Genomic DNA, 12,410 nt, shown 5'->3' with positions numbered 1-12,410 from the left:
TGCTTTTAAGTTTCTGGGGAAGGTACTCACGTCAGATTAAATAAGAAGAAGATTCGCCCAAGATGCAGAGGGAGATATTTCGAGCATTATGTGGTCAGAGCTATTTAATGTTTTTGTGAACAACTTAATAAGAAGAGAAAAAGAAAAACTTCAGCAGAATGAGCAACTGGGCAAGGTTAAAAAGCTAACTGAACCTAATTATCTAGCTTACCAATATATAGATACTAAAAAGATGGTTATAAGCTTGAGCAGTAAAATGAAAATGGGAACCGTTAAGGCCTAAAACATTCAAGGGTGGTCAGTGGCTACATAATGAATCCAAGTTGGCAATGTCGAAAACTGAAAATTTACTGAGATTAATGCAATAGTAATTAAAAAACAGACTTTTGGCAAAACGGCACACTGAGCTGAAGTAAATGCATCTTTTTCTCCCACTACAAACACACAGAAATGCTGGATAAAACATAAAAAATGCTTTTAAAATACATAGGCTTGAAAAAAAATTAAAGAAAAGAAATCCCTAGGTACCTGAAATGAAAGAAATATCAAAATCAAAGCTAGAACAGTAAGTGGGAATTGAGACCATGGTGGCCCACAGGGGTTTCAAACTCCTGTACAGGCCCTAAGCTGGGAGGAGGAAGCATTAATGCTCACATGAAGACTGCAAATGTAGCTTCAGGCAGGTAGGAGGTAGGGAGTTAGCACTGAGACCCTTGAATAAAGCCCAGAGCCTCAAACTTCGATCCTTCCTTGATATGCAGTCTGAAAAATCTGCTCACTGGCTCAGGGAAACAACAATAAGAGTTGCTTATTATCTAGGCCTTCAGCAGGAGAAAAGGTAAAGCACATCTATGCCACACAGAGGTATAGCATCCAAATTTATACTCTGTATCATACAGGAATCTCAAGTCAGGAAATTAACATAAAAACTGGTCTCTAGCATGCAGCAGAAAAAAACAAAGGGACTCACATAGAGAAAAAGAAAAACACAGAAAAGGACCAGGCGCGGTGGCTCACACCTGTAACCCCAACACTTTGGGAGGCCGAGGCGGGCGGATCACGAGGTCAGGAGATCGAGATCATTCTGGCTAACATGATGAAACCCTGTCTCTACTAAAAAAAACAAAAAACAAAAAACAAAAAAATTAGCTGGGCGTAGTGGCAAGTGCCCATAGTCCCAGCTACTCGGGAGGCTGAGGCAGGAGAATGGTGTGAACCCGGGAGGCGGAGGTCAGTGAGCCGAGATCGCACCACTGCACTCCAGCCTGAGTGACAGAGCGAGACTATGTCTCGAATAAAAACAAAAACAAAAAAACAAAACACACACACACACACACACACACACACACAGAAAAGAAGCTCACAATTACAAACTACATGAGGAAGACCTGGACGTGAAAAGTAAATCTATAAAAGCTAACAGTAGAAAACGTCAGAGGGGACCTTTGAAACAGGTAAGGCAAAGACTTCTGAAACAATTCCCCAAAAGCTTAAAAAGGAGAATAAATTTGACTGTATAGGTATTAAAGGTTTCTGTCAAAGGATACTAGAGACAGATGGACAAATGACAGAAATGGCAGATATTTGCAAAGTTTAAAGGCAACGAGAAATTGATATCCAGAATATATAAGAAATTCCTGGCTGGGTAATCCCAGCACTTTGGGAGGCCAAGGCAGGTAGATCACCTGAGCTCCGGAGTTCGAGACCAGCCTAGCCAACATGGTGAAACTCCATCTCTACTAAAAATATAAAAACTAGCCGGTGTGGTGCTGGGAGCCTGTAATCCCAGCTACTCAGGAGGCTGAGGCAGGAGAATTGCTTGAACCCAGGAGATGGAGGTTGCAGTGAGTCAACATGGTGCTACTGCACTCCAGCCTTGGCAGCAACAGAGTGAGACTCCATCTCAAAAAAAAAGAAAATAACTTATAGGACCTCAAAATTAAGTCACTGAAATCCATCAGTGGATTAATAGATTAGACAGAGCTAAAGAAAAAATGTGTGATTAAGCCAGGCACGGTGGCTCACGTCTGTAATTCCAGCACTTTGGGAGGCCACAGTGGGCGGATCACGAGGTCAGGAGATCGAGACCATCCTGGCTAACACGGTGAAACCCCGTCTCCACTAAAAATACAAAAAATTGGGCCGGAGCAGTGGCTCACGCCTGTAATCCCAGCACTTTGGGAGGCCGAGGTGGGCGGATCACAAGGTCAGGAAATCCAGACCATCCTGGCTAACACGATGAAACCCTGTCTCTACTAAAAATACAAAAAATTAGCCGGGCATGGTGATGGGCGCCTATAGTCCCAGCTACTCAGGAGGCTGAGGCAGGAGAATGGCGTGAACCTGGGAGGTGGAGCTTGCAGTGAGCCGAGATCGCGCCACTATACTCCAGCCTTGGTGACAGAGCGAGACTACGTCTCAAAAAAAAAAAAAAAAAAAAAAATTGGCCAGGCGTGGTGGCAGGTGCCTGTAGTCCCAGCTACTCAGGAGGCTGAGGCAGGAGAACCGCATGAATCCGGGAGGCAGAGCTTGCAGTAAGCTGAAACCGCACCACTGCACTCCAGCCTGGGCATCAGAGTAAGACTCTGTCTCAAAAAGAAAAAAAAGAAGAAGAAGAAAGAAAAAATGTATGATTAGGAAGAAAAGTCTGAGAAAACTGCTTAGAAGGTAGTAGTTAAAAAGAAAATATGAAAAAGAGGTTAAGGGACATAGAAGATAAATGAGAGAGCCAAACATGCATCTAATAGGTGTTCCAGCTGGAGACACTGGAGAACATGTGGGAGAAGCAATTTGAAGACATGGCTAGGAATTTTCTAGAATTAAAGATGAGTTTTAAGAATAAAAGCTTCAAAATATCAACACAGAAAAAGAAATTTAAGCAAACCAAGAGAAAACACATTACTTACAAAAGAATGACAACGAGGCTGATACAGACTTCTCATTAATAATAATAGATGTAAAAAGGAAATGGAGCAACAGTTTTCAAATATTAAGGAAAATGCCAATCAAGCCAATCAACCAAGTATCTATATGATAAACTATCAAGTCAGGCTAACTTTCTAAACAAACATAAAAGACTCAGAGACTGTCACTGAAAGAATTACTATAAGAAGGAAACTGAACCAGAAAGAAGGGATAAATATGCTAAGAAAAAAATAGAAAGCAACAAGCAAAAGAATTATTAAACATCATCTCCACTAAAATAATTAAAATCAGAAAGACTGGTAACACTGTATGTTGGTGAGAATGTTGAATGACCAGAACTGTCATACACTGTTGGTGGAAGTGTAAAGTGGTATACCTACTTGAAGAACTGATTGGCAATGTCTTAAAATGAAGACTGAACTATTATACATGCAAGAACATGGATAAATTTTTAAAAATATGTTATGTCAAAGAAGCCAGAAACAAAAGAGTACATACTATATGATCCAATTTATAGAAAGTAGAAATATAGGCAAAACTAATCTACCATGATAAAAATCAGACAGTGTAAGTTCTAGACATGGTGTGAGTAGGAAAAAAATTAAATGTAAAGAGACACCAAGAAACTTTCTGGGAGAATGGAAATATTCTACATCTTATTTTGGGTCATGGTCACAAGAGTAGATATTTGTCAAAACTCTTCAAATAGAACACTTAAGATTCTTATAATGTACATTAATTATATCTCAATTTTAAAATTACTTAATGTGTTAATATGTCTAAAATGCACCAACGTTTAAAAATGAGCATGGGAAGGGGAGATTAAAAACAAAGTAGAATAATTACAATCATAGTAGCTACCACATATTGAGTGCTTACTATGTGCCAGGCACTGTTCTAAATGCTTTGTGTGTATTCGCTCATTTAATCCTTTCAAAAACCCTATGAAGTGGGTACTCATCATCTCCATTTTATAGGTAAGAAAATTATGGCACAGAGAGGTCACATAACTTACCCAGGGCCACACAGCTAGTATGTGGCAGAGTGGGGTTCAAAACTGGGCAGTCTGGCACAGAGTTCTGTACTGTTAAACACTGTAATCCACTGTCTCTCTGAAATTAAAAAATCAACAACACAAAAAGTGAGAGTTAGGGTGTTCTAAGAGTCAAGGACGACAAAATAATACCTTCAGCCTCTGTTAAGTAAACTATGTACATTCATGTACAAGGATATAAGGGAATAGAAGCTGAATATTTACAAACAAGAGGTATAACAGAGAATAAAGAAAATGTGATTAATCCAGTAGTAGGTGGGAAAGGGGAAGAAAGAAGGCAAGAAAAGTACGGTAAACAGAAAACAAATTAAGATGGCTGGGCGTGGTGGCTCATGCCTGTAATCCCAGCACTTTGGGAGGCCGAGGCGGGAGGATCACTTGAGATCAGGAGTTTGAGACTAGCCTGGCCAACATGGTGAAACCCCATCTCTACTAAAAATATAAAAATTAGTTGGGCGTGGTGGCAGGCACCTGTAGTCCCAGCTACTTGGGAGGCTGAGGCAGGAGAATCGCTTGAACCTGGGAGGTGGAGGTTGCAGTGAGCCAAGATCATGCCACTGCACTCCAGCCTGGGCAACAGAGCAAGACTCCATTTCAAAAAAAAAAGAAAAGAAAAGAAAGCAAGCTAATTAAGATGGTATAAATAAGTCCAAATACATTAGTCATTACAATAAATAAATATTAAAGTTTCTTGTTAAAAGGCAGAGATCCTCTGATTATAATTCTTTTTCTTTTCTTTTTTTTTTTAGACGGAATCTCGCTTTGTTGTCAGGCTGGAGCGCAGTGGCACAATCTCGGCTCACTGCAACCTCCGCTTCCCAGGTTCAAGCGATCCTCCTGCCTCAGTCTCCCAAGTATTTGAGACTACAGCGCGTGCCACAATGTCCAGGTAATTTTTTGTATCTTTAGTAGAGACGGGGTTTTACCACGTTGGCCAGGGTGGTCTCAATCTCTTGACCTCATGATCCGCCCACCTTGGCCTCCCAAGACCGTATTTCTTAAAAGCCAGCTCTATGTTGTTTATTAGTGTGTGGGTGTATTTACACTTAAAACAGTGCCTAGCATATAGTAAGCACTATATGTGTTAGCTCTTATTGTTGGGTACTGAGAAAGGCTGTGAAATCATCCTCATTCAACAGTTTTGAAACTAGCCATCTGACTTGATAGCTTAAGTATTTATCTGTAAATAAACAATTAAAATAGAAATCTGTACATACCACTTTCAGGAACACAATTCTGTTATTAAATAAATATATATAATTATAAGGGATACACTAGTGATTTGGGGGCTATGGAAATACACTATAGAGGCTAAATATATTTTGTTCATCTCACAACTGAAATGTAAAAGTCTCTAATACATATTTTACTGTTTCTGCCTAACTTTCTTCGCAAGGAAGTAAATGGAAGAGACAGAATATAGCACTAGATGTCATGTGGTGAAAGGAGGCTTTCCAGAGGTAAGAAAGCAGTAGTGGAACACTGCAAGTTGGAATCTCGAAGTCCTGTAGACTCACATACAGAGGGAGCCTAAATTATGTTATTAAGTACTTAATTGCTAGGCTCGAGAAAATTGTCAAAGGTCCCATGGGAAGAACGTTTAAGCAACAGAAGAGTACCAGAAAGATGAATGTTCCTCAAAGGAACAATATTAAAGCCTCAAGAAAAGACTATACTGATATAGAATAAAGATACTTAGAAAGACGAAACTTAATTGGCTGAACCAAGTGTCGCATAATGACCCAAAACACAAAGGGGAATTCAACACAAAGTAGAAATTAGGCCAGCATTCTAAAAGGAGCACAAAGAATATTTATTCATTTAAATTTTTATTCTGTCTACTTCCAAAAAGGATTTGAAAGTTTGAGGGCTAGGCGTGGTGGCTCACACCTGTAATCCCAGCACTTTGGGAGGCTGTGGTGGGCAGATCACTTGAGCCCAGGAGTTTAAGACGATCTTGGGCAACACAGCAAAACCCCATCTCTAAAGAACACAAAAAAACTAGCCAGGTGTGGTGGCATGTGACTACTATAGTCCCAGCTCCTCGGGAGGCTGAGGTGGGAGGATCACTTGAACCTGGCAGGCAGAGGTTGTAGTGAGCTGAGATCATGCCATTGCACTCCAGACTGACAGAGTAAGACTCTGTCTCAAAAGAAAGTTTGAGGATCCTCTAAGTTATAAGAAAACAACAGTCACACACAGGAGAAAAACCAGAAAAAGTACAAGTGAGAACTAAGTCATAGCTTGTACAAAACATGGAATCCCTTTAATGAATAGGGAGGAAAATAATACTAAATATTTACAGTCTCAATATACATTGCTTAAATCAATAAAGTAGATGTTCTGTAATCAATTGAACAATTGCTGGCAAATTTCCTAACAAGACAAAAGCCTTTGCTGCCACTACTAGAGCGTAAGGGGCTCTCTTCTGTGCCTCAGGGAATGGACCTGATATTCTCCAATTTATTGTACTAATTTTCCCGTAAGTCTTCAGCCAGCAATACACACATGTCCTCATACCAGTCAGTGGTAACATACATAAATAATTAACTCTGTGTGGGTCAACTGCCCACCATTTACTCAGTACCTTGCTAGGTGCTGTGTGGGAGCAAAAGGAACGGTAAGTAAAACAAGATCCTTGTCCACAGGGAGATGGTAATCCAATACTGAATCCAACACTGGAATGACTGAAAAGAGAACTCTTAACTCAAACGGCAAGAGACAAGAAGAGGGAAAGGAAGAAAAGGAGAGAAGAAAAAACAGATTGATCCCAGTGAGTGGCAAGGGAAGGACTAGGGCTGGTAATTTCAAGGTTCAATTTCAACAGACAAGGTGAAAAGAAAAAGAATTGCAGACAAAGGAAGGAACACGAACCCAGACCTAAAGAGACATACTTGGCACATATGCTGGAAATAACATATGCTTGCAGGCAACTGGCACTGCACCTGGCTTTGGAAAGGCACCTGATAAGTAACTACTATCGCTGTTATGGACACTGGGCTGGCCAGAAGTAGGTCTCCAAAAACACCCATGTAAGAGGAAGTATGGAGCATGAGTCCAGACAATGGCAGAGGAACTTTAAACGCCTGCTTTCTGAGAAAGGCACACTGAACTAGGAACAGCACAATTAAAGCAGAGCTTTGCCAGTGACTGGCAGAATGGACTAATAAGGGAAAGACATTGCACTAGGAAGGAGTAACAGGCTTCCTACATATATTGTCTCCCAATAAACAATTGGAAGTTCATGAAGCAAAAGCTAGACCCATCTCTGCCTGGATTTCCGTATTTCAATATCCAAGAGAGAAAAGTCATTCTAACTCTTGATCAAGGTCTTCGATTCTGTCTCCCCTAACAGTTCTGTACCCTCCTATGGGCAGACCTACCCCATGGTCTGAGACATCTGTTTGGGTGTTCCAGCTTGATGCAAGCTTACCTGTATTTTTTTTTCTTATTGTTGGTACTGGTAATCCCTATCTTCTGAATAAAATCTTGACTTCTATTTTGAGGCCTGGGCTCTGCTGGAACCAGAAAGCTGAAAGGGACCTTGGAGAGCCCTATTCATTGCTTTCACCGAACAGAAGTTCATTACTTTATCTATCACGTACTCTTGTCGCATGACCAAATGACCTCAGTCCAATCTCCTTCCTTTTTAAAGGAAGAAACTAAGGTCCTGAGAGGCTGAGATGCTCTCTGATCCTAGTCTGTTTTAACCTCATGGCTACTTAGTAGCTCACAAACAACCAGAGCCAGGTGAAATAACAGGCACTCTCAACATAATTAGAGCAAAGATCATACATTCAGAAACAAGAATGGGGGGTTTGCTACACACAAAAAGATGACTTAAAATGTAAGGTATCTAAGGAATCAGTTAAGTTAAAAGAGAACCCCTAGCAATTATTTCTGAGAATACAAGGAGGATTGGCAAGGTTAGGAAAGGGTGACTGTAGCTTTTAGTAGGCCCAGATTTCTCAAGTTCAAAAGCAGCTGTCATTTGGTCTGTTCTCTTGTACTGAGGGCCTGAAAGGCAACAATGTGGGGTGTAAGAGATGCAGATTTCTGTATTTTACACTCCTGGGTTCATGACAGTATCTCTCACATGTATTATCATTGTTTCAAATGCTTTCACTGTCATCGTGACTCCTTCCCAAATGCTAGTGTGCTTCGGTTCCACTCCCCAAGATTTGGAGCGATACTCAAATGGCCTGTACGCCTTCCTAAGGTACGTGCTATTCTGGTCATTGGGAAATCCAGGCTGCCAGAACAGCTCTGAAGAATGCCAGCACTGAAGATTCTAAAGGGTGTGAATCAGGCATAAAGTTCACCTTTGTGGATTTGGGAGGCTGAGCTCTGTTGTAGATATCAAGTAGGGATGATGCTAATAACACTTGCTTATATACTGGGATTTACAGCTCATAATCCCACTTATCCTCATTTTACAGATGAGGACTAAGGCTCAGAGATGTTAACTGCCTTGTTAAGGGCCACAGAGCTAATAAATGGCAAAATCCATACTTGAACTCAGGTTTCAATTCCTAAGACATGGTTCTTTCCTCTATAATGCAAAGGCCTCACTGAATGCTAAGACTTAGCTACCACTTCTGCAGATAATTTCTCCCTCCTAAGAGCTTACAAGCCATTAAGAGTATAGCTGTCAACACTTGGTTACTTAAAACGAGCAGTTACAGTCTCATCCTGAGGCAACTGGTCAGTGAGCCAAACACATCCACTGCCCCATCCACTCAGGAGACCATGTTTTTCTCAATCTCCAATTCACACCTCATGGCTGGGTCAGCCCTAATGATATCCTGCACTCTCTTTTCATATTCTACTAAATAATACTAGGATATTATTTCTCAAATAACCACTAATAGCTACTGATATTTAAGTGCCTTACTACGTTTCTAAGCTCTTTCTCCTTATCACCTCCTTTAATACTAACAAGCCAGCAAGACAGTTAAACCCAATTTACAAATAAGCCCCTGATAGTGAAGTTAAGTAACAGACCTAAGGACATATAGCAAATCAGTAGAGGAACAGAAATTTTCATCCAGTCAGACTGACCCGAAAGCTCATGCCCTTTATCCACTAGAACAGTTTCTCACACTTTAATGTGCATAAGAATCACCTGCAGATCTTGCTAATGAAAAGATTCTGATTCAGAAGTTCTGAGTGGGGCCTCAGACTCTTTGTTTTTAACACGCTCCAGGAGACCCAGCTGTTGTTGGTCCAAGGAACCATCTCTGAGTAGCAAAGTGCTATATAACAATGCCTAGTCTCAAATCACATTTAATTATTATCAACTATGTTTTAAGCAACACTCCACCTCTAGAAAGTCACAAGTCACACTCAAATTCCTCTTATGCACCTGCGCTTGGCTCCAGACAGAAAAACAATGTCCAAAGTAGCTCTGGGAATAAATCTATACGACATGGAGGATTCGAACAACCAGGCCTTAGGCAAATAGCGCTGTGACCTCCTGGTACCAACCCGAACTCTTTTGGAATGCATTCCAGCAGCCTATCTTCTAGGGCCCCAGGCTTTGGCCAGTTGCTGCCCAAGTAACTAGACCTTACAGGATCCTGTGCCAGGACACACTGCTCCTGATCTAGGAAGTGGTCAACTAGACCTAGTTAAGCCTCAAAGGACCTACAGTGGTACAGTCAGCCAATAAATATATGCTGAACTGAACACAGTGAAGAAATCTTGGCTCATGACACAATATGTGACCTACTGTGACATTTCCTTTCTAGCCACTATGCCATCTGTCGTCTCCCACAGAATCAAACAACTCTACTTCTCTTCCATAGCCTCCTACCCAGATTTCCCGAAAGCTGTATTCAACAGCATTTCAAGGCTAGTATTCTCTCTTGTGGTATAAAGTCTAAAATTAAAGTTCAATATGAGGCTAGGCACAGTGGCTCACACCTGTAATCCCAACACTTTAGGAGGCCAAAGCAGGAGGATCACTTGAGTCCAGGAGTTCAAGACCAGCCTGGGCAACATGACAAGACCCCCGTCTCTACAAGAAACACAAAAAATTAGCCAGGTGTGGTGGCGTGCACCTACAGTCCCAGCTACTTGGGAGGCTCAGGTGGAAGGATCACTTGAGCCCAGGAGGTCAAGGCTTCAGTGAGCCATGTTTGTACCGTGTACTCCAGACTCTAGACTCGGCAACAACAGAGCAAGACCCTGTCTTTAAAAAAAAAAAAAAAAAAAAAAAAGCTCAGTTACATGCTTACTTGACATATAGTACAATCTCGAGGGCCTCAAATGGCCTACCACAAGTACCCCTCCCCATTGTGCTCCATGGATAAGGTCCCCTGGCTGAACAATCCTCCTTACTAAAGGGACCAGTTATAGCTCTTGCTTATTCTTGAGAAGTGAGTGGGTTACAGTTCCCAGCCAGCCCCTTGAATTATTCAAACAAGCCAATCATATCCTCTGGCCAGAAGCAGGGGGCACCATCCGCTCTTGACACTAGAAAGGCTGCTTCCCACAGCCCCTCATCGGTGGCTTACTCTGCTCCCGAGTGCAACTCCCATGTGAGCTTACATGACGTGTGGTATCCCAGCTTCCAGGCTGCGAGTATATGTGACTACAGCTGTAAAGCTCATCTGTCCACTGTCAGATGTCATGAGTTCAGCATCCCCATAACCCTACGGTGGGAATCCCCCTCTCTTCGGATAGGGTGAATAGGAGGTGATTAAAACATCTTTTTTGCCCAATCCACTGGTCTCTGTCCTTTTTCATATCCTTGAGGCTCTCGAATGCCTTTGGCAAGGTCATCAACTGCTCTATCATGGTAATAATATCTGGCATTGTGCTAAGCACTTTCCACACACTTTCTCATTTAATTCCCCTAACATCCCAATGAGGCAGATACCATTATATCCCTATTCTATAGATGAGGAAACTAATGTCCAGCAAGGTTATATAACCCACAAGACCACACAGTTAATAAGTTTGAGCAGAGCCCAAATGCAGATGTGTCTGGCTCCGTGTTCTTAACTACTACCTTCATCTCTCTGGCTGACAGGATTTCTGGGCTCGCTGCCATCATTCCCCAACCCCTCTCACAGGCAGAGATGGACTGCTGGGTGGCCTGGCAGGAGTGCCTGCATTTGAGGCTCCTTGTTTTTCTCCGCTGGTCTCTGCTAAAGGATGGATGGTGATATGTTATCTGGGAAAGAGTGCTATTGGAATAGGCCAGCTGGCTGGCAGCCAAAAGACTTTCCAAGGTGGCTTCAACTTAATTTACCAAAAAGTCTAGTTTGGTTGTCAACCATGCCGATACAGAAACCTTATCCTGTCAAAGTCTTAAAGTTAACTGAACTTGAGGAGGTTGGATAACACTATCTAGACACAGAAGAAGCTCAAATCAGAAAGGCAATTATTTAATTCACAAGGAGAAATATACCTATTCTTTGCAGTTATCTGTGAAAAAATTCAAATGGCAAGGTCAAATATCATCAGAAAGCCTCTTCAGAATCACAGAAGACAGCAAAGCAAGTTAGTTGTATGCAACCAACATTTAGTGGAAGCCTGGTGCCTCTGTCTTTACCATTAAAGTAAATGCCTGGCCCCACAACCCGGCAGGTGGAGCCTGAGGGCCAGCTACACCGCACAGGCACTGCCAACTGACCTTCTGTGATGTCTCGTCCATCATGGGGTTCCTAGACTCTTCTGTGGCTCCTGTTTCTGTTAATATAGTCGCATTGCTTTGTCTTTGAGATAACCTTTGGCAGGCATGTAATAGTGATGACCATGTGCTAATTTTTCAGTCTCTTTCTCTCAGAGTACCTTCTACTGGTCCTGACTATAGGCTTTTCTTTTGACACTCAGGACATCTATCTATACCAGATCAGAACTACTCTTCCTTTAAGAAACCTAAGCCCAATGAAGCTCCCAACTCACTTCAGAGCTCACTTCAGAGCTTCCTCACTTCTAGCTTCCTTCTGGGCCATCTGCCATACACTGGCTGTGGCAGACTCATTCCTCGTTCCCTTTCCCTGTTCCCTCACCCGCTCCTTTCTCCCACACACTTCATTCACTTGTTACTACTCTGCCTTCCTTCAATCCACTTAAAACTTTATAAAAAAACTTATCAATACCAAACGTACATGAAATGATTCCTTATCAGAAGGATAACAGTCAGAATTATGCAACTAGAATTATCCTTAGAGATTATGTAATTCAGCCCTACTATTTTACAGATGAAAGAATTGATAGAAATCAAGTGACCTGCTCAAGTCATAAATCTATAATAGGCAACAGCGGAGCCAGAACCAGGATCTAGGTTTTATGAGCTTTTCAGCCAGTATTTGAACCAAGATACCAAACTCCTAAGTACACACAACAGGGCTTCAGTGGGGAGGGCTTCCATGCATCTCACATACCAGCACTAGGCTGGTTACACAGCCTGTTTATCATT

The 12,410-nt window shown here is 41.8% G+C and overlaps 2 protein-coding genes across 8 annotated transcripts in view; both read right to left on the bottom strand.

The window, feature by feature from the left end:
* The window catches only part of C1QA (complement C1q A chain), a 431,051-nt gene that overhangs the window by 158,473 nt on the left and 260,168 nt on the right, over window positions 1-12,410 (bottom strand). The gene's annotated exons all lie outside the window — the stretch shown is intronic.
* The window catches only part of ZBTB40 (zinc finger and BTB domain containing 40), a 79,824-nt gene that overhangs the window by 49,158 nt on the left and 18,256 nt on the right, over window positions 1-12,410 (bottom strand). For 2 of the 3 annotated variants that reach the window (XM_050790155.1, XM_050790163.1), the window contains exon 2: window positions 3,941-4,037. The exons of the other annotated variant lie outside the window; for it this stretch is intronic. The gene's annotated coding sequence lies outside the window, so the exon portion shown is untranslated. The remainder of the gene's footprint in view (window positions 1-3,940; window positions 4,038-12,410) is intronic. 3 annotated transcript variants of the gene reach the window in all.

The sequence above is a fragment of the Macaca thibetana genome, chromosome 1 (genome assembly GCF_024542745.1).
Source record: "Macaca thibetana thibetana isolate TM-01 chromosome 1, ASM2454274v1, whole genome shotgun sequence".
Classification (NCBI taxonomy): Eukaryota; Metazoa; Chordata; class Mammalia; order Primates; family Cercopithecidae; genus Macaca; species Macaca thibetana.
This window is presented reverse-complemented; position numbering and strand designations above follow the sequence as displayed.